Genomic DNA, 9,332 nt, shown 5'->3' with positions numbered 1-9,332 from the left:
CGTATGAATTTAATGGAATACGGATTAAATATTTCTATTCAAATTTTAAAAATGATTTTTCTTCATCTTGCGTCTCTTCGTACTCGCGTCATCGCATTTCTAATATTTTCAAGACCCCTCGAAAATACTTGTACTTCGTCGTTTTTGCTTGGAAAATTAAAAAGCCTTGGCTCTAGCAAAATATCTGCAGGCATGTGGATAGGCAGGTACGTTGCTTCGTGAAACCACGCGCGTACATTTAAATTGCGAGAAGAGGTCTCTGTGAGTTCTTTTACAAGTCACATGAATCTAATATACATCGTAGCTGGGCAATTTTGTATGTTGCGTATCTTCACTCATTCTCTCTTTCTCTCTTTCTTTCTCTCTTTCTTTCTCTTTTTCATTATTTTTTGCATTTTTAATTGCAAGCAGACCTACGCGAATCGTATGTTTTAAAACCGGTGAAAAAGTTTAAACGCCAGCTCGCGCTCATTTCTTCCCTACGTACACGTGTTTTTATCAAATTCTAAGCACATCGTCGAAAGGATCTCAATGAAGATTTCGGAGGAAAAAATATCTACCGTTCTATACGTGAAACCATTGCACAACTGTAGTCATCATGTTTTACACGCTAGCTACGAGATATTACAAGTTTCCGTCTAGCTTTTATACGCTACACGAATTTGTATGAAAATATGTTACAAATTCTGATTTAATGAAAATCATGAAAAATGATCTTGGTTTCTTGGATTACAAAATTTGCTTGAAAAAGAAAATTGGGTCAGCCTACATATAATGAACTACTTTTTAATTAGTTTAACTTGAACATTTATTTCATTCGTTGACGTATTTTGTAAACTATGTCAAAAAAAGTTTTATCATTGAGTACATGTTCATACACACTTATGAATATAAATTTAATAAAATTTAAAATACGTATAGAAAAATATTACAAAAGAATTAATTATTTAGATTTATAATGTACTTTGCATATATTTTATAATAATTAATAGTATCCTTCAAAATATAAAATATCTCGTCGCTAATATATAATATGTTTAATTTTAAATCGTAATGGTCGATCTGTTGACTGTGGCGCAAAATTTAAGGAACTTTACACACAATTCTCCGACTCGATCGGTAACAAGAAGAAAACTTCACATAACGTATAGTATAAAATAATAGATAAATTGCAGTGCGCTTTTCAATAATTTTTGTATAACGCGTTAAAAACTTTTTAGCTTATTTTTCTAATTTTTTTTCCCAAAGTTATATTTGTTGCATACAGAAATTTTGTATACATTCGTGTACAAAGTATTGTCTATCATCAGGGGGCATCCTCCTACGATAAGTTCTTCCACTTTTCGTTAGATGGCACTCAAAATCTTGTTTAATCGATATATTATAAAAAATTTGAAATGTAATATGTAATTTGTATGCAGTATTCTGTAAAAAAAATACATTCCGCTTCGTAATTATAATAAATTGACTATTGATATTCACAGAACAATAATATAATATAAAATATTTATCGATAGGTAAAACTAATCTTCGAGTCTTACAATTAAGCAAATGCTATATTCTTGTAATAAGACGCGTCTATAATGAGCCTTATTAATGCAAGATAACATCTACTCTTACTTGGAATAGCAACCAGTACCGTAGCCCGTTCCCTCTTGCACGAAGAAAAATACTTCCGACGAAAATGCAATACGATATGCCAGCTTGGATAGAATATCGTAACTTTAGAATTAAATTCACAATCAATTGAATCACTTCGTTTGGAATTCTTTGAGTCACTTAAGAAAAATCGTAATCTAAATATAAGCCTTATCTTTATTAAGGACAATTAACATTGAACAGCTGACAATAGTATCGATTACCGATTGAAACTAAAACTTACAACCAAAACAAACATAAAAATTCATTTCTATGCAATATACTCGAATGAATATTTCCATAGTGTGACGATACTTACAAATCGATTTCTAAATGAAAACAATTAAAAGTTTGTTGTATTGAATTTTGTTCTTTTTACAAAAAATGAATCGATGAAAACTAATTTGTTATAAGTCATCTATACATCATTGTATTCCTTTGATACAAAAAAAGAAAGCATTTCTTTTTGTTAAATTGTTATCAATGTTTAACGAAGAATTGAGAAAAATCATGAATGTTAATTTTTCAAACATATTTCTTTGGATGCATTTTCCCCCCACCCTCTAATTTCCCATAAAGTATAAAACTTCTTCCACGGTCGGCGGGGCAGCACAGGTGACCGGAGGTGTTTCGAAGGGGGAGCTTCCCTCCTTCCACGCCTCGGGGAGCACGCCGGGCTGAATTTAACTCGTAACAACCGTACATTTTGTGGTGTTCCGTGTACGGTCAGTGCTCACGGCGTAGAACGAACGCGAATGGCAGCCGAGTACGATCCTCACTCTCCGCACGGAGAATTCGCGCGCCGTCATCGTTTCGACTTTCAGTTTAACAACGCGAGCTCGCCCGAACAGGTGAGCATCGGACGTCTACTGCTTTCCCTCTCACTTTTTTCTTTATCTTTTATTTTATTTTATTTGCATTTTTTGTTTTCCCTACGAATTTTCGGGAAGACTTCTGTTAGAGACTTATATAGTCGACGATTACCTAAAATAGGCTTTGACGTTTTTGTCCGTTTAAATATTAAATCGTTACAAATGTAACGCAGTTTTTATTTACGAGGAAAACACGAAGAGTGATTTTATTTTTTCATAAATTTTCATACAATTTTTCATTGATTTAAAATTTGGATTTTTGTCCGATAGTGTTGTACGGTAATAGCGTGTTAATTAATCGAATTAGTTCTATATACGTATTTAAATATACAAATAATGTTGAAGTTTTCTAGATAATCTTAAGAGAGGAATCTTAACCGAGTACGAATTTGGCGCGCTCGATGGTTTGAATGGCGACGCGTCTGCCGCGTCGAGTGAATGTTCCAAACGTGAGAATTTTTTTTGTCACGAGGTAGAACAAATTATTAAAGTAAATTAAACTAATAACGGATAAAAGTTTCGGAGTTATTGCAAGAAGGTGAATGAGGAAGGGAAAAGAAAAGAAAAAAAAAACTTTTTCATAATTCGAGGATAATGAAATTGGGATCTAAAAGTTCGAGATAAAAATTAGTAAGTTACTCGATATAATATCATCGCGTATCACGTTCGCGTGATTCGAATTTCTTCAACATAGCAATGTGGACAGTGAGTTTTGAATCATACGACGTTGATAGACGTGCACGTACGTACATATGTCAGTAGAAATTTTATAGAAGAGAATTCTCATGAATCCGAGACATGTAATTAATACTTTCGTCACCTCGTACAGACCTTCCTTCCATCGACCTAACTGCGATTATCGTTTTTTAATAACTTCACGATACTTAGGAACAAGATCCCCAACTCGTTTTAATATACACCTTTGTATTTATGTACACGTGTATTGCAATAAGGTAGGTTAAAACGAAATAAAAAAAAAAAGACAATCAGAAAATTGTACCCTATCAACGAACAACACGTTATTGCATGATTTTCGCTCTAGGCCAAACAATTTTCAATGATTACGAAACGGTAATTAATTTTTCTACGATAATCTTACACGTAGCAAACATCGATGCGTGACCCCCCTGTACGAACATCGGTACTGTCCCACATGTTTTTCTCGATGTCTACCATCATTAATTATTAACTGGAAATCGTTGTTCTTATGCAACTATGAAAGTTAAATTATAAGGACGATAATAACGATTCTTGACTTAGGGAAATGTATGGACGTAATATTCTTGCGAAATCTTATTTCTTCTTTGGCGATCGTATGAATCGCTTTCTTCGAACGTTCGCAATTTCCGGTTTACTCCAAAGCTTCATAGAAAAGGTTAGAATATTTCTGTCTCGATTCGTTTCGAACGAATTGTTACAAGAAAAAAGAAAAAAGAAAAATACATAAAAATTTTACATTCGCGATCAAATGAAATGCATCGATAAAAATTTATATCCAACAAAATTGCACACAAATATGTTTAAACGAGATTAAATCTGACATGTAAAAAAGGTTTCTTAAGTCGCCGCTCGACTTTCTTCTACGAAAAGATAATTCGTTTGTAGAATATATGTGATGGTAGAAGTCACGCAGCCCACATGTTTGTTCGAGCACAAACTTATATTATAAAAAGTATCAAATAGAGGAAAGCAAACACTTCCTAGGATCGATTATACAATAAGAATTGAGACAACATCAATAAGCAATTTTCCGCTCTGAATATGCGTCCATCCGTGTCGTAGAAGATTCTCCTCATTCGGATCGATCGTGATTCTCGATTACCAGTTGCTATCGTCTTACGTTTCACCGCTATCGTTTCTTTACGGTGGTAGTAGACCAGTCAAAACGAAAGAATAACTGTGGCCTACCAACAAAACCTATTTTTCACCAACCGAGTTTTAGAAATACATTGATAATTTTACATTCAAAGAAACGAGTTCTATTACGTACGATTTAAAAGATTGAAATATCATCAAATTTAACTTAATTAAGGAAGTCGTTTACCCGAATAAAAATATTCAATTATCTCGTTACGCGTTTATCTTTATAGCACAAAATACGACCAATTACTTGATTGAAATTTTTTAATGAACAAGCAAAAATAAAAAAACCAAGGTGTTTGAAGTAATTCGATCGTTTATCTCAATCGTACTTCATAATCCAACGTATCTACATCTATGAAGTACAACCATTCTAAATCAGTAACTGAAAATGATACAACAAATTTTTTAAAGCCACAAAACGTTATTGGACCAAATTAATAACTAACAAGATAAAAGTAAGAAAGAGGGAGAGAGAAAGAGAGCAAATAAACTTAAGTAACTTTACTTGATATTAGTACGATATCGAAACTTAATCGCATAGTTTTATGTTATAGTTATTGCACGGATATAAGGTGTAATATAATAGTGCATAACACAGGTACCTACGTATGCACCAATATCACGGTTGTGTTACACCTGCCGAGCATGCGTCAATAGGCCACTGTCAAACATAGACACATAGATACACTTACACAAAAGAAAACAGATGCGGGGAAGAGGTCGTCACGCGACGAATATCCTTTATGGGGTTGGCTGGGTAACAGACGGTATTATGGGGTGTGTCGATACCCCGCATGGCTTTATCATTCGGAAGCATGCATGACAGGTGTAGGAAATGACGTCACTCGTCTCAGGATATACCTCTTTGTAACACGAGCTTTCGTCTACGTATCTATTGCCAAATTCAATCAATAAATTTACCAAATACAAGACTTTTCTATTATTTTATACTTTTTGTTAATTTCTATTTTTTAAATATTTGATCCCTATGATTATTTTTCTTCTTGTTTTAATTAGTACAGTGAATTTTTTTATTTCAAAGAATTAAATAAAGTTTAAATCTTTTCTAAGAAAATAGAAAAGTTTTCATCTTATTCGTAATCTCGTCGAGATAAAAATGTCTCGATCGTTTCCATTTGTAATTTTTGTCCATTGTTTTTCCACGACTGTTTTCAACGTTGTTTTTATCATCTATGAAATTGGTATTATTTCTTCGAAATCAGGTCGTTTCCTTGAAAGGTGGTTTTATCGATCAACCGATTCAAGTAACCGAAAGTCAAACCATTGGAAGAAGTTCGGTATGAATCTTACACTCTTCCTTATAGCTTTCGTGGTAATAGTTCGAAAAGAAGTTAGTATTTCGCAAACGTTAGCGAGAACACGCGAATGTCTAAGAAATTTTTCGAACCGTTCGTTCATTCGTTTGTTGCTCGACGAAGTGAACACACATTTAAAACCTAGTAAAATATTTTTAAGAAAATATTTTGATATATATATAATTTTTTTACTCGAACAAAAAAAAATGAGAAAGTTTATTATTAATTGTTAATGGGAGTAATGTTTTTGTCCATATGCTTTATTTTTCTGAATCTTTTTTTCGAATATATTCAAAGAGTACTCATAGAGTGTTCTCGAGTGTTCTTGTTTCGCATGCTGAACGATCTCGCGAAAATTTGCGTACGATTAAGGAGCAAGACCGTTTTCTGCGCGTGGCAAGCAGACTGCGTGGCCTCCCCATTTAGCGGAGTCTTAAAAGTCAAGAGCGTGGCCGACACACTCCGTTAGCAAGAGGAACACGCACTCGCTCTGTTCACGAGTCTTGTTTTAGTGTCGAATCCTCTAAAAGGGGGCACACTGACGAACATCCTCTTCTTCGCTTCGTCGATTTCCAAACAAATGTAATACCTGACTTTTACGTTTACTTTATCCTTTCGAAATCGTAACTTTTCATTTTTTTCTTCTTCTTCTTCTTTTTTTCCACCTTATAATATATATCGTTTAAAATTCTATCATATTTCTTATTATTAACTTCTTATTATAAAATACGTTAGATAATATGATTCTTCGCGTATAGTTCATTCATTTTCTAGCCTTTGGAAAAATGATAATCTACTCGTAGTTATATTTCACTCTACCTTCCTTATATGTTACTTCTATCATTACACTACTAAAGCAATCATAGTCGTTGTAATTATGAGTGCATAAACACTATCATCATTAACATTATCATAAATACAGTTTCAAAAGGTTCAAAGACTAATCAAAATAACTATTTTCTCACGTTTTTACTATTTAATATTTTCCAAATCAATCGAAATAATTAACAAGCGCAAGGAAACACGGTACAAACCTTATTACAAGCCTTTGTAATTAATAACGATTATTTTAATACATTTTTCATAATTTCTTTCAATTTAAACCATGTAAAAATCTATTCAAATTAAAATAAATATTTCTCAGTAGATAGAACAAATGGATAATAATTTATAACGTGAGAATTTTCTAGGTGATAGAAATCTTTAAGGACATTTTGGTAACGAACTTCGTTCAAGAATTTCGATATCCCTTTTGGAGTCCATGGGGGGTGGAATCGAAGGCGTTTCGTAATCTCGCATAGTTATCTCTCGTTTCCTGGCATCGGCCTTGCAGACGAGTGACCACGACCGGATATGCTCGCCTTTACAAAGAACTCGAAGGAATAAGTACCGAGGAAGCCGAGGAACGAGAGACTTAATGAACGTCGTGACCGTGGTTCAACGACCTTATTCACGCCCTTTGATTCCATAAAATTCAATTATCCGTACCGACATAATCAACTCTTCGTTCTTTACTTATGTATATATACTTCTTTTCTATATAATCTCAAGAATAATAAAATTAAATATAATTAAAATTAATTTTTACGTGCATTTATACAACAAGCAATTTTAATTCATTGCAATATTTCGATTTCATTTCTATGCGTAATATTTTCATTAAAAAAAAAAAAAATGATAAATTTGCTAATATTATCAGCAACGTTAGAAAAAGATTAATCAAAAATATATAAATGTAATATTTTAATTTAAAAAATAACAAATTGTTTTGCCATCTTATTTAGACGTCTCCGTTAATTTCTTTCGTTTTCTACGTTTTACATAATAACAGACACTGGTTAAGTTGAGATTATTATTTCGTCTTACTGTATTATCATTTCTTGGAAATGATGTAGTTTATTTCGCCGTTAAACTTGGAAACTTTCGTCTAATCTAAAAATTCGCTTTTAGTACTTTCCTTTTTCCTGTTTGTGTAATTTTTTTTTTTTTTTTATTACGAGAATATTTTATTCATTTTTAAGTACTCGCTTTCTCATCCTTCAACCGAAAGTTAATTATTATTGAAATCGAAAAAGTGTACTCGGCCGTAACAACGATCGACGATGATAGAGAGAAATTAAAATATTAAAAACGCGTTTCTCTAGAAAATTGAATAGAATGATTGTAATTATTTCCAAAAAAATAATTTCTAATTAATTATAAATTGAAAAAAGGGAGCTGAGAGAGAGAATCGACGAGATTAGAATTGTGATTATCAAATCAAGGGAAAACGTATGTATTACATAACAAACAACATGTCAGTAGGCATTCATTGAAATCAAGTCAGCGAACTCGTTTTTCTTCTTTTTTTGCATTCTTTTTCTTGTATATTACGTTTACGTGGCTGAATAACATCCTCGTGAGAACACACGTTGGGTTCTTCCGGTTGGCTTTCACTTCGTCTCTAATTGTCCCTGTGGTCAGTCGGAATGAAAATCTTGACATTGCACGATGACCGTCTTTACCAAGGAGAAAGCAGTTATTGTGTTCACGGAACCATTTATCAAACGACGTGTACAAAAATATAATAGATAGTAGATATCAACTAATTCCGCTTCCATAATTACGATCTAACTATGATAAGGAACTTTGTGAAGAACAAAAATGAGAATAATTTTTATCAAGATTTAAATAAACTAAGGTTAAAACGACGATAGATTGTATCCTGCATATTTGACGCAAAACTGAATATTCATATAATGTTAAAGTAAAATCAAATATGAAAGTGTATATACATATGAATTATCATACGAGCTTAAGTAACTTTGACTAATAAAAAGGGAAAAGAAAAGAAAATTTTTCACAGCCCGTTAAATGAAAACTTTTTCTGAAATACTTGATCGTAGAACCGTGCACGCGCGTGTTGATCATTTCTTTAAGGGTTAAATCGTCCATAAAATTTTAGTGAAACTTCGAAATGATTTATTTAAGATACTGTTAAGTTAGTTCCCTTCTAATCATCATACATAAACTCACAGGGAAGAATTCAAGACTACTTTCATCTTCTCTGGGACGTGTTTCACTTCGCAACCAATTATGGAATCTGGATCCTGAGAAGTTGCTTGGAGTTGTCCGACTTGTCTAGGAAACTCGTGTCGACTAATCGCACTCGAGCATGTTGACTCGTCGTTAGGTCTTTGGAGTAATTAAATTACGACGAGGACAATGAGAAAAGCGTGAAACTATACGAGCGTAAAAGTGACGCGTGCGCGAAGAAAGTTGTACTAGTTTTCCATGCGAACGAGTGTTATCTTTCTGTATTAACATTATCCATATTAATAACGTAATATTAATATAGAGATATGTATACAGAAGATAATCTAATAAATATCTTGGAAAATATTTTTGCAATGATGTAAATTATGGAGAAATTTAAAGAAGAAATTATTTATAAATTCAAATTTTCTTTAACAAACTATATAAATTACTATATAAGTCTCAAAGGGAATTATAGACGGTTAATAAATCTAATGAACAATTTATTTTGAACTAGTTGTACGTTTCGTCCCTTACTGGGGACTTCATCAGCAACTTGATCATTTACAGTTCACGTGTCAATACATATTATCTTTTTTACAGAGTCATACATTTCAATAAAACTTAA

General features: G+C 32.6%; 1 protein-coding gene across 1 annotated transcript in view; it reads left to right on the top strand.

Moving 5' to 3' along the window:
- Positions 1-3,058: 3,058 nt before the first annotated feature.
- The window catches only part of LOC106789752 (cadherin-23), a 17,467-nt gene continuing 11,193 nt past the window's right edge, over positions 3,059-9,332 (top strand). Inside the window, exon 1 of the mRNA XM_014754225.1 lies at positions 3,059-3,140. The gene's annotated coding sequence lies outside the window, so the exon portion shown is untranslated. The remainder of the gene's footprint in view (positions 3,141-9,332) is intronic.

This window comes from Polistes canadensis, unplaced genomic scaffold, assembly GCF_001313835.1.
Source record: "Polistes canadensis isolate GaletaPanama2010 unplaced genomic scaffold, ASM131383v1 scaffold_200, whole genome shotgun sequence".
Taxonomy (NCBI): Eukaryota; Metazoa; Arthropoda; class Insecta; order Hymenoptera; family Vespidae; genus Polistes; species Polistes canadensis.
Note: the sequence above shows the minus strand (reverse complement) of the source record. Positions and strands in the feature narration are given on the sequence as shown.